Below are 13,474 nucleotides of genomic sequence, written 5' to 3' on the forward strand. Positions count from 1 at the left end.
TAAAAATAAAAAGATATAAATTCAAACTTTTTACTAGCTGTGTAAACGTATCGCTTAATTTCTCTGAACCCAGAATTTTTTTCTTCCTTGTAATGATTCCAGCATCACCTCTCTCACAGGGATGATATGTGAGTGAATTATAAGACAATGTATAATAAAGTACTCTATAAATGGTAAAGCAGCATCAAACACGAGGCTTTTTTATTATTTATTTATGGTTGACACAGAGGCTACCTCTCTGAACCAATACTGAACTGGCAAAGAGAAGGTTCTAAAAGTAATACAGGAAATTTCCCCAAGATCACATCATCATTTTAGATAGTACAAAAATTTAGTACTGTAGATACAGCCCCTGAATTAGAAATATCTGACCAACAAATGACCGTCATACACAATCAGGCTACACAGAGAATCAAAATCATCCAAAAAAAAAAAAAAAAAACACAGCAGAAATAAGAATGACTTCCAGTTATAGTTTCCACTGAGCTTTAGAATCTTTGACTTGCCTCTGCTTTTCCAGGAGAGAGAACGTATGTGAGTCTCGATTGGGATATGGAGGGTGCTGGTGTAGTGGAAGACAAGTCTGGTATAAAAAAGCATACTCTAAGCTATCACACTATGATTTGATCTCGTCGTGATGCTAAATTTGCTTTTACTTTGTTTCATATTCACTGAATGTTTCTGTTTGGTGTAGACAGCCCAGGTTGGGAAAGGAAGAGAAATTCAGGCTCAGAAACTCTTAGAGACCCAGATTAATAGGACAACTCAACTACTGGCATAGAGAATGTGAGAAGATAGTAGACTAGTCAGACACACTAAGCCATCCCGCTGCAACGAAGACCCAAAAAAGCAAGAAAACACATACAGACATCAATCCTGGAACCCTGAATCTTAAATGAAGAGATAAAATATTAGCTTGGAAGTCACTGAGGAGAAGAAGAAACTGATAGAAAACGGGAATGGAACAGAAATATGGAGTGGAGGTTCCGGGCCAAATGGCATGACTCAGCATGGTCATCTTGGAATAAAACCAACAACCCTGCCACACAGAAAGGCACCTCCACGTTATTTCCAAAAGGAGATAGAGGTACAGTGTGGGGATACCCAGGGCTAAGTAAGACCAAATTTGCTGGCTGCAACTCAAGGAGGAGCCCATACTCTCTCACCAGGTAACCACAGGACCACACTCCTACCATCCACACCACTCTGGTGAACAGCAACTATAACCACCCCATCCCAGCAACCTCAACTGCCAGGAAACACAGTGCCAACTCATCGTATTGCCCTCCTTCATCTAGCCCCCTCTGCCCCTACCTTCACCCCTCTTCTGCCTCTCTCCTCCACCCTGCCTGCTGTGGCCCCAAGGGGAGCCGGTCTGGACCCAAGGCCCCTTCCCACCAGCTCCAGACCCCTCCCACTGCCCACTGCAGCCCTGAGGAGATCAGGCCTGGACGCTGCGCCCCTCCCTGCTGGATCGGGACCCCACCCTGCGCTGACCGCAGCCCTGCTATAGTCCCTGGGCCGGTTCATGCTGCAGACAAACAACCAATCTCTGCCCCTTCCCCACCCCCCCACCACCACTGGACCTGCCCTGCTGCATCACAGCTGAGCAACCTGCCTTGCACACCCAGACGAAGAGGTGAGAACTATCGTGCCCAAAAATGAGCAAGCAACAAAGCACACCCAGCCCACCCACCTGGACATAAGAAAACAGAAAAAGTGGGATGAAATAAACACACCTACAACCAATAAATAAAGAAAATAATACCTGAATGTCTCAGAGACAACAGACAGTACCAAAACATATTATAAATACAGGATAAAATAGCTCCAGTAAGCAGCCAGAATAAAACACCAGTTGACCTTACAGCAGAATACAAGGCACTACCTGATAGGGAATTCAAAAGTCTAATATTCAGGGCTCTCTAAGAGATTAAGAAAGAGATGGTGGAAAATATTGACAAAATCATGAAAAACGCAAACAACACCAACCAAAACATAGCCAAAATCAAGGAAAACACAGACAAAGCAACAGAAAAATTTGGGAAATAATACAAGAACAAAATGTCAAACCATACAAAAAAATCAGCAATTAGAAATCTAAAAGATAAACAACAAAATTTCAGAAACAGACAACACAATAGAAGGTTTCCGAAGCAAATCTGAAACAATGGAAGGCAGAATCCACAAAACTGAAGACAAATTCATGGATGTCACTTTACGGAAAAAATCAGAGAAAAGAATGAAGAAAACTCAAGAACTATATGGGACACAATGAAGAGCAAAAACTTGTGTGTGATCAGAGTCCCAGAACAGAGGGAGAAAATGGAAAACAGAGAAGATCACTGAAGATTTACCGACAAAAAAATTCTCTAATATTATGAAAGATGAAAAGTTGACCATCCAAGAAGCTCAATGAACCCCATATAGGATAGACCCCAAAATAAAGTCACCAAGACATATCATAAGCATACTCATCAAAACCAAAGACAAAGAATCCTGAGAGCAGCTCCAGAAAAAGTCACATGCAAAGGAGAAACAATAAGACTAAACTCTGATTTCTTGGCAGAAACTATGCAGGCAAGAAGGCAATGGGATGACATATACAAAATCTTGAAAGAAAACAATTGCCAACCAAGAATAATACATCCTGCAAAACTCTTGTTCAAATATGATGGAGAAATTAGAATATTTCCAGATAAACAGAAATTAAGGGAATTTCAAAAAACCAAACCAAGCTTACAAGAATTATTCTTTTATAAAGAATAATTAAAGGTTAGAGAACGAACAACATCAGATAACAACCTGAATGTAGGACACAGGTCAGTATCAACCAAATATCAACCTAGGTAATGAACGTTCAAAAAAAAAAAAAAAACCCACTGCCATCAAGTCAATTCCAACTCATAGCAACCCTATGGGACAGAGTAGAAGTGCTCCACAGGCTTTCCAAGGAGCAGCTGGTAGATTCAAACTGCCAACCTTCTGGTTAGCAGCCAAACGCTTAACCACTGTGCCACCAGGGCTCCAATGAACCAAAACCAAACCCATTGCCGTCGAGTCAATTCCAACTCATAGTGACCCTATAGGACAGGGTAGAACTGCCCCACAGAGTTTTCAAGGAGCGCCCGGTGGATCTGAACTGCCAACCTTTAGGTTAGCAGACGTAGCACTTAACCACTACACCAACAGGGTTTCCCTCCAATGAACACTCAAGGATAAAACGAAACTAGGATTCAAAACAGGGAAATGGAGATGTCAATCTGTAAATGACAACATCAGAACAATAAAAAGGGAGAATACACAGTATAGGTACAGAACTTTCAAATGGAGAGGAAGTCAAGGGAATATCAAGTAATAAAAGACTAGCTCAAATTTAGGAAGATAAGGGTAAATTTCAGTGTAACCACAAAGAAAATTAACAAACCTACTCATCAAAATAAAGAAGAAAAATATAGTCTCAGTAAACTCAAATAATAGTGTAGACACTGAAGCCTGAAACTGGTTTGCCTTAAGAAGGGAATTAAACTGTCCTCTCTGTATTGACTATCAACGATTGGGACCTCTGCATTCCAAGCTTTAGTTACTAGGTAGAAAATTTGTTCGGGGAAAGTAAAGTAGTGGCTGAATCTTCCCAATTTCTCCCTCGAGTAGATGTTCTTGAGTGGCAAAAGGAAAAAGGAAACTCTGTGGCCTCTAGAATTAGGAACGCTAATGTTATGAGAAATCCCTGCCCAAAAAGTCCGACTGTTAGGGCTCTAAATCTCTCAGCACTCTATGTCAGAGACTTTTCAGACAACTGCTTGACCTATCATTTTTTTTTTTCACCTCTACATTGGCCCCAAAAATATGAGGTCAGGCTATAGAAAACTGATACTAAACATAGTCATTTATATTTAAGCTTAATTACCATGCAGAACAGTAACAATTATGCATATCATTAAAAAAAAAACAGTGCTGTCGAGTCGATTCCGACTCATAGCAACCCTATATGACAGAGTAGAACTGCCCCATAGAGTTTCCAGGGAGTGCCTGGCGGATTTGAACTGCCGACCCTTTGGTTAGCAGCCATAGCACTTAACCACTACGCCACCAGGGTTTCCATGCGTATCATTAGTATGTGCCAAGTAACTGTTGAAAGCTTTAAAATATCCATGCAAATTAGTCTTTGTAGTTTGTTGCTTATGCAACATGTTCATTTGCTTGCAACTCAAAAGAAAAAAATTAAAAAGAACATTGCTCCTTACTGAATGTGTGTCTAACAAAAACCCACTGCTGTCCAGTCAATTCTGACTCATAGTGACCCCACAGAGTTTCTGAGGCTGGAAATATCTACAGAAGCAAATTGCCACATCTTTCTCCCATGGAGCCGCTGCTGATTTTGAACCACCAACCTTTTGGTTGGCAGTTGATCACTTTGACCCCTGCACCACCAGAGCTCCCTATATGTGTACAATAGTGCCAAGAATTCCATTTTAACCAATTTATTTTTCAAGCAGTATGGGTTTCAAATTTATGGTTCAAAGAAGACTACCATATAATACTTGTGAAGAAACTAATACCTCACGGGTTTTTAAAACTAGATGAAACACAGCCTCTTACTTCTGACTACTCCTTCTATTTTACCTTATTTCCTCTAGATTGTTCCTTTTGCCTCATTTGCAAGAGAAGCTTCAACCTTCTACCAAAGTTAATTCTTTCATGTACTATGGTATCCAAATTACCATATATCAAAACACTTTTGTAAATCCTATGATGTTAAACTGTGGTGGGACAATAATCAGTATATCAAGATTGTAATTTATGATTATAAAAATAAATGAGATAGAAGAGTTCAGCAGAGTTTCAGGTTACAAGATAAACATATAAAAATCACTTGGATTCCTCTACATCAACAAAAAGAACATCGAAAAGGAAATCACCAAATCGATACCATTCATAGTAGCCCCCACAAAGATAAAATACTTAGGAATAGATCTTATCAAAGATGTAAAAGACCTAAACAAAGAAAACTACAAAGTACTACTGCAAGGAACTAAAAGGGACTTACACAAATGGGAAAACATACCTTGCTCATGGATAGGAAGACTTCGCATTGTAAAAATGTCTATTCTACCAAAAGCCATCTATATATACAATGCACTTCTGATCCAAATTCCAATGACATTTTTTAATGTGATGGAGAAACAAATCACCAACTTCATATGGAGGGGAAAGAAGCCCCAGATAAGTAAAGCATTACTGAAAAAGAAGAAAGTAGGAGGTCTCACTCTACCTGATTTTAGAACATATTATACTGCCACAGTAGTCAAAACAGCCTGGTACTGGTACAACAACAGGCACATAGACCAATGGAACAGAATTGAGAACCCAGATGTAAATCCATCCACATATGAGCAGCTGATATTTGACAAAGGCCCAGTGTCAGTTAACTGGGGAAACGATAGTCTTTTTAACAAATGGTCCTGGCATAACTGGATGTCCATCTGCAAAAAAATGAAACAGGGCCCATACCTCACACCATGCACAAAAACTAACTCCAAGTGGATCAAAGATCTAAACATAAAGACTAAAACGATAAAGATCATGGAAGAAAAAATAGGGAAAATGTTAGGAGCCCTAATACAAGGCATAAACAGAATACAAAACATTACCAAAAATGATGAAGAGAAACCAGATGACTGGGAGCTCCTAAAAATCAAACACCTATGCTCATCCAAAGACTTCACCAAAAGAGTAAAAAGACCACCTACAGACTGGGAAAAAATTTTCAGCTATGACATCTCCGACCAGTGCCTGATTTCTAAAAATCTATACGATTCTGCTAAAACTCAACCACAAAAAGACAAACAACCAATTAAAAAACGGGCAAAGGATATGAACGCGCACTTCACTAAAGAAGATATTCAGGTGGCTAACAGATACATAAGGAAATGGTCTCAATCATTAGCCATTAGGGAAATGCAAATTAAAACTATGATGAGATGCCATCTCACTTCAACGAGGCTGGCATTAATCCAAAAAACACAAAATAATAAATGTTGGAGAGGCTGTGGAGAGATTGGAACACTTACACACTGCTGGTGGGAATGTCAAATGGTACAACCACTTTGGAAATCAATTTGGCGTTTCCTTAAAAAGCTAGAAATAGAACCACCATATGACCCAGCAATCCCACTCCTCGGAATATATCCTAGAGAAATAAGAGCCTTTACACAAACAGATATATGCACACCCATCTTTATTGCAGCACTGTTTACAATAGCAAAAAGCTGGAAGCAACAAAGGTGTCCATCAATGGACGAAACGATAAATAAATTATGGTATAGTCACACGATAGAATATTACGCATTGATAAAGAACAGTGATGTACCTGTGAAACATGTCATAACATGGAAGAACCTGGAAGGCATTACGCTGAGTGAAATTCGTTACAAAAGGACAAATATTGTATAAGACCATTATTATAAGATCCTGAGAAACAGTTTAAACTGAGAAGAATATAGGAGAGGGTTATTTACTGATTAGATAGTAGATAAGAACTACTTTAGGTGAAGGGAAGGACAACACTCAATACAGGGGAGGTCAGCACAACTGACCTGGACCAAAAGCAAAGAAGTTTCCTGAATAAACTGAATGCTTCGAAGGTCAGCAGAGCAGGGGCGAGGGTTTGGGGACTATGGCTTCAGGGGACATCTAAATCAATTGGCAAAATAAATTCTATTAAGAAAACACTCTGCATCCCACTTTGAAGTGTGGCGTCTGGGGTCTTAAATGCTAACAAGCAGCCATCCAAGATGCATCAGTGAATCTCAACCCACCTGGATCAAAGGAGAATGAAGAACACCAAGGTCACAAGGTAATTATGAGCCCAGGAGACAGAAAGGGCTACATCAACTAGAGACTACATCATCCTGAGACCAGAAGAACTAGACGGTGCCTGGCTATAACCAAAGACTGCCCTGACAGGGAGCACAACAGAGAACCCCTGAGGGAGCAGGAGAACAGTGGGATGCAAACCCCAAAATCTCATAAAAAGACCAGACTTAATGGTCTGACTAAGGCTAGAAGAATCCCAGAGGTCATGGTCCCCAAACCTTCTGTTGGCCCAGGACAGGAACCATTCCCAAAGACAACTCATCAGACATGGAAGGGACTGGACAATGGGTTGGAGACAGATGTTGATGAGGAGGGAGCTACTTGCATTAGGTGGACACTTGACACTATGTTGGCATCTCCTGTCTGGAGGGGAGATGGGAGGGTAGAGGGGGTTAGAAACTGGCAAAATGGTCATGAAAGGAGAGACTGGAAGGAGGGAATGGGCTGACTCATTAGGGGGAGAGTAAGTGGGAGTATGTAGTAAGGTGTATAAAAAAAAAAGGAGTGGAATGCAATGAGACAAAAGAAAACAGGCAGGGCAAAACAAAGGTCTTAGTTAAAGAATTTTGATTCCCCCAAAAAGCTGTTCTCTAATTTTAATGTGCAGCAGATTCATGGATCCTCTCACCATGTCACAGAAATCTGAATCTCTGGAGAATGATCTGCCTTCTAACAATTACTTTGGGTACTATTAGAAATGGTCCATAAATCATGTTTTGAAAAATACTATCCTAAAATAAAATAATTTAAAAGAGTACAGATATATTTTTATATAATTGTATGCTAAGAAATAGTACAGAAAATGACTTTTCAAAAATAAAAGCAGGTAAGAAATAACACTTTAATAGAAAATGGGCAAAAGACATAAAGCACAGAATCAACAAAAGAAACACAAAAAGCTAATAAGCACATGAAAAGATGTTCATCTTTGTTATTAATAAAAAATGTAAATATTAGATAAGGTTTTTATCAATCAGATGGTCAAAAATGGCAATCATAGGATACAGTGTAGGAGAGGGTAAGGGGAAAAAAACATTTTCAAATAGCATTGGTAGGAATGTAAACTGGTACTTTGAAAAATGACTATTTGTATCAAAAGCCCTTAAAGTGTGTAAAATTTGATCCACCAAATCTATTCTACAATTTATTCTAAGAAAGTAAACACACAAATACATATGATGTAAAACCAACATGTTAATGTAACTTGTTTATAATGATAAAAAAAAAAGTGGAAACAACAGTGTACCAGTAAGGGACTGATTAATTATGGTATATCCACATAAGGAAATATTAGTCACTAAAAATGATCACAGACCTGTATTTACTAACATGGTAAGACACTAACAGAACAATAAGTTAAAAAAAAAAAAAAAGGCTATTTATAAAACAGTATAGTCCCCAACTTACAACAGGGTTCCATTCCAAGGACTCTGTCATAAGTCAGTTCTGACATAAGTTGAATACTTTTTTTCAGTTTCCATTATTATTGCTTTTTATTATCAGTATCTTTATAAATCCGATCTTTACTTGTCTTTGGAGGTTGGAAACATTACATATAAACATCTGCAAGTGATCATTTGAGAATGATAACATCAGTAAATTACTCACTGCAACACTGTTTTAGTACATATTACTAACGATAAGATGTACAAAAAACAAAACAGCAGTACGTCATAACTCGAATAGAACGTAAATGAGAATCTACCTGTATACTTTCTTGTCAGAAAAAATATATGTGCATAGAATATAACAAAATTTCGATTGTTTAAAAAATAAAATATTACAGATGCTCTAGGAGATTTTGTAAAAGAATATACAGTACATTATTTTGTATGTGGAATACTACCCTCTGCTAAACCTATAAATGTGTGCTGACTGGTGGACAAGTATAAATACTAGTTGAATGACTGATTTATTGGCTGCTAAGTAAAAAACAAGCTAATGAATACACTACTGACCATCCCTAGAGGTGGTAAGAAAAGCAAAAAAATGATCAACATAGTATGAGTCAAAAACTGATTCTCAATATAGAAAAAAAATCAGATCACCTATCAGCTGAGTCAAATAGTATGCACATTTTAAAATTCTTTGACACATATTCCAAATCGCTCTTCAATGATACAAGGAATTAACTTTCTGCTTCTAATCAGGTTCATGTAAGTGTAGGTAGCAAAAGTTACTTTTCCTAAGGTAGGTTCATCCATGGAAAAGCTGTAAGTTGAAGTTCTAGACATGCAGGATATACAGAAGATTCTGGACCCGAAGTGATTCTGCCAAAATATAGCAACTCATTAAATAAAGGTTAATAACAGTTTTAGGGTGGTTTTTTTTGGGGGGGGGGGTTGGTTCTTTTTCTTTTTTGCATTCTTACTGATAGTATCATATTTTTTACAAGAATCTACAGTATCTCGACTGAATAAAGGAGACTGCTGGGTTAACATAACTGGAGTGAGCAATTTCAGGGACTAACCCTAAGGGAAGCCAGCAAAAAGTGAATGCTATAGCAACAGTTGTTCATGCCCTATCCTGGGAAAAGAGGCACATGCACTTCTATACACAGCAACAGAAAATATTTGGAAAACTGATTTCATATTAAGTTACTTGGTTATCATTCCATCACAAAACAAAAGAGACTACATACTTTTAAAATTATTTTTATGAATGTGTAACATCACGAATCTGATATCCCCGAAGTATTACGTATTCACTTTCTTTTCATGACAAAATGTAAAAACTCTTAAAATAAAATAAGCAGAGTATTTATCCTGAAGAAAAGCAAAAAAGGGAAAGAAGATGCAATCTTGGAACACTGTCTCCCCAGGTTAGCTGCAAAATTAGACCCAATGAACTCAAGTGGGAAAAGTAGAGGGTGGTAACTGTGAACAGGAAAGCAGATTGAATCCCAGAACAATGAATAAAAGTAGGCCCTAAAAGCTTGTCAAGAGTGTCCTAAATCAAATGATTATGCTCAGCTATTCTATTTCAGTTCACTGTGTCTGAATAGAATATGATCTTTTTTTTTATTCTATTTCAGTTCACTCTGTCTGTATAGAATGTGATCCATTTCATCATTCTCAATATCTATTCACCTTTCTTGATACTCTATAAATACAGGCAACATTTTGCATTTCCAGTTCAGAAATACCATTTAAGGTAAATATAGGCTACGCAGTGGCTATAGTCAGGGTAGGAGGAATAGTCTTTATCTTTCTTTCAAGAATGTATTGCAAGGATTAGCAAAGACCACCTCTAAATAAGGAGCCAAGGAGGCTAAATAGCAGAGCTTCTTCTCTCAAGGAAATATAGTCTTGTTAGAAAAATAAAATATACACTCAGAGCACACTTATTGCTCTGAGTGTTACTTTCCTTTTCCTAAAGCCCATGTACTCTTTGACCTTTTGTTTCCCATATCCTGTCATTTAAAAAGTGAATTCATTCTCAAAATATTGTTTCCTTGTTGCTAAAGGAAGTTTACATAGTTTCATATTTAATTTATAGGACATAGATTCCTATTAATCTCAGAGTGATTATCCCTTTTATGACTTTCCCTATTTATCTCCCTAATTTTTAAAGCCCATAAATAACTTAATCTTATAAAGTGTTAAGTGATATGACTTAAAACGGGGTGGAGGGGTTCACTTTAGACAGTATAGACTTGTTATTTGTGGATAGGAAAAGTGGCACCAAATGTGGATGTAGTAAGCACAGAACAACCAAAGTAAAAAGCGAATGTCTAAATACATCTGGATGGGTATAAAACCAAACCAAAGCCAAACCCAGTGCCATCGAGTCGATTCCTACTCATAGAGACCACATAGGGCAGAGTAGAACTGACCCATAGAGTTTCCAAGCAGAGCCTGGCAGATTCGAACTGCCGACCCCTTGTTTAGCAGCCGTAGCACTTGACCACCATGCCGCCAGGGCTTCCCTGGATGGGTAAAAACCCCACTGCCGTCCAGTCGATTCCAAGTCATAGCGACCCTATAGGACAGAGTAGAACTGCCCCGTAGAGTTTCCAAGGAGCACCTGGCGGATTCGAACTGTCGACCTCTTGGTTAACAGCCACAGCCGTAGCACTTAACCACTACACCATAGGACAGAGTAGAACTGCCCCGTAGAGTTTCCAAGGAGCACCTGGCGGATTAGAACTGTCGACCTCTTGGTTAACAGCCACAGCCGTAGCACTTAACCACTACACCACCATGGGTATAGACACAATTAAAGAGAAAGCTGACAGATTGCGATGAACTAACGTCAATGATAATCTGTGCGGAAACTGTCAAATGGAAACCTAAATTGCTGTGTAAGCTTTCACCAAAAAATTAGTTAAAAAAAAAAAAAGGAAAAATAAATGCATCTGAGTTCAAAATGATAATGAATGGTAGGCTTCAAAATTCAGTTCATTTTATAAATTACTTTTAAAACTAAAAAAGCCAGAAGAATTTTTTTTAATGAAGCTGACTATCAAACTGGAAAGTAAAAAAATGGCCAGATTCCAGATGAAAAATTTTAAAAAATTAAGGCCGAAATTCCAGTCCAGCTTCCCTTTCCACTTAAAATCTGTTCATCAGAAAATTCTCTAATAGCAAGCCCCGATTTTTTCCCTTAGCAAGGTTGTGTGTTTTGTATACTTTAAGTTCTGAATTATTTCAATAAAATAGATTTGGGGAGTCACAGTTTTGTTAGTTGTTTGAAGCCTATCAGCCTCTGTTACATCATCTCAGCCTTCATTTGCAACGCATTCCTTGGATCCACCAAAACTGTCAGTAGTTCTCAGTATAATCAATCGGAAAGCAATAAGAAGGAATTCATTTTTTACAGAATAGTTTAAACTCGTCTCTAGCCAGAAAGGAGTTCTTACTCTTTGAACATTTATCCCTAGTTTATAAAAATAACACTACTAAAAATCTTCATTTCTTGCCTCCCGACTCTGCTACACATCTTTTCCAATCTATACTAAATAATTTCCCCCGTATGTATTGTCCAAACCATTCTCTTTGTCTGCATTATTGCTCTATTTGTGGGCAGTTGCAGCTTTAAGCAGCCGTAACTCTAGAGCTTTGGGGGTTAAAAATCTATCTATCTATCTATATCTCTATCTAAAATAAATAAATAAATAAACTTGAGCACAACACTTCCCACCCCCATGAAAGAAGGTATGGATGTGTTAAGAGCTGTTTCCTACCACTTGTCTCCCAAAGAAGATAAAATCAACAGTACCCTATAACTAATACGCTCCAAAAACTTTTGAGTATATAATCTTACAGTTTTACTAACAAACTAATATGAAATTTGAGTAGATATTTTTTCCTGATGTCAAGTGGGAAACAGAGGACTATTGTGAGCAAAAACCTCCTCCCTTCCAAATGGTATTCACATTGTACTATACAAAGAAAGAATGTGCTTTTTTGCTATTAAATTCCCCTTGACCCTCCCTACTTCAAATATCTCAATCATGGAACCTCAAGAAAAATCTACCTAAATGCTTGAAGCACAAAATAAAGCTCAGGAAAATGCAGGATTTCTAAAAATAACACTAATAATAAAATAAAGCTCAGAGGAGTATATTAGCTTAGATGAGGAAACGAATGAAAAAGTATAGGAGTCTGTAGTCCTTTCTTCTATTATTGATGGGACACTCACAGATTTAGGAGAAGGTTGGAGGTAGAGGATATTAGTAGTGGACGAAGGAAAAAAAAAAGAAGAGGGTAGGACGGTGGTCTCATTAGTAACTTACTTATTTTACTCATACAGTAGTTTCAAAACATTTGGGATGGGAAAACATGGTAGCTCACGAGAAATTGGGCAACATGGTAAGAGATAGGTTGCATCTTAATTATTTCATCTTCAGCTCCATCCTTCCAAGTCTGCCCAGCCACGCTTTAACACCTTTCCTACTCCCTAACTAAATCTTCTGTTGTGGTTTGGTAGTTGAAGTGGATAGGGATTTTTGGTTTGGTTTGGTTTTTGTTTTTTCCTAGATGAAACAGAAGGTATTGATTTGTTTAAAAGAAAGGATGGAAAGCGTTATCTTGAGTAGTAATTGCTTCTTAATAACAGAAGTAAGGACTTATTTATTCCTCACCCAGCCTATAATGTAAAAAAAGCTATCATCAGCACACCACTAAAGGCTAAAAAGAGGCTGAGGAGGGAGGTAACATACCCGATGTCAGGTCTTTGTTTCCTTGCTGTTGTGGTATTGGCTTTGCAAAGTAATCCAATTCCCATAAACATTACAGGTCTATCAAAATGAGTTCTACAAAATAAGATTTTGTTTGTATACTTTTATACAGCAGTCATTGATGCTGCTGTTCTCCTGCTCTGCTGCTGCACCTGCCTAAATTTAAAAGGGAACCAAAATTTAAATTTTCATTTTCTACTGAGCAAAAAAGCTGGACCTCTTTTACGGTGTAGGTATTTTAAAACTTCAAGTCTACTCCTACGCCTAATTTAATAGAATGTGTCTTTTGTCCTCAAAAAATCCTTCTGTTCCTCTTATAGAGAAATTTAAAATTTAAAAAGCCCCTGGGAAAATTTTTTAATTGCTTGAACTTTCTGCTAAATATTTAAACGGCATCTTCATTTCAGAGAGCAT

At 37.8% G+C, this 13,474-nt stretch overlaps 1 protein-coding gene across 2 annotated transcripts in view; it reads right to left on the bottom strand.

Moving 5' to 3' along the window:
• The window catches only part of FZD3 (frizzled class receptor 3), a 123,871-nt gene that overhangs the window by 109,478 nt on the left and 919 nt on the right, over positions 1–13,474 (bottom strand). The gene's annotated exons all lie outside the window — the stretch shown is intronic.

Source organism: Elephas maximus, chromosome 22 (assembly GCF_024166365.1).
Source record: "Elephas maximus indicus isolate mEleMax1 chromosome 22, mEleMax1 primary haplotype, whole genome shotgun sequence".
In the NCBI taxonomy this organism is placed as follows: Eukaryota; Metazoa; Chordata; class Mammalia; order Proboscidea; family Elephantidae; genus Elephas; species Elephas maximus.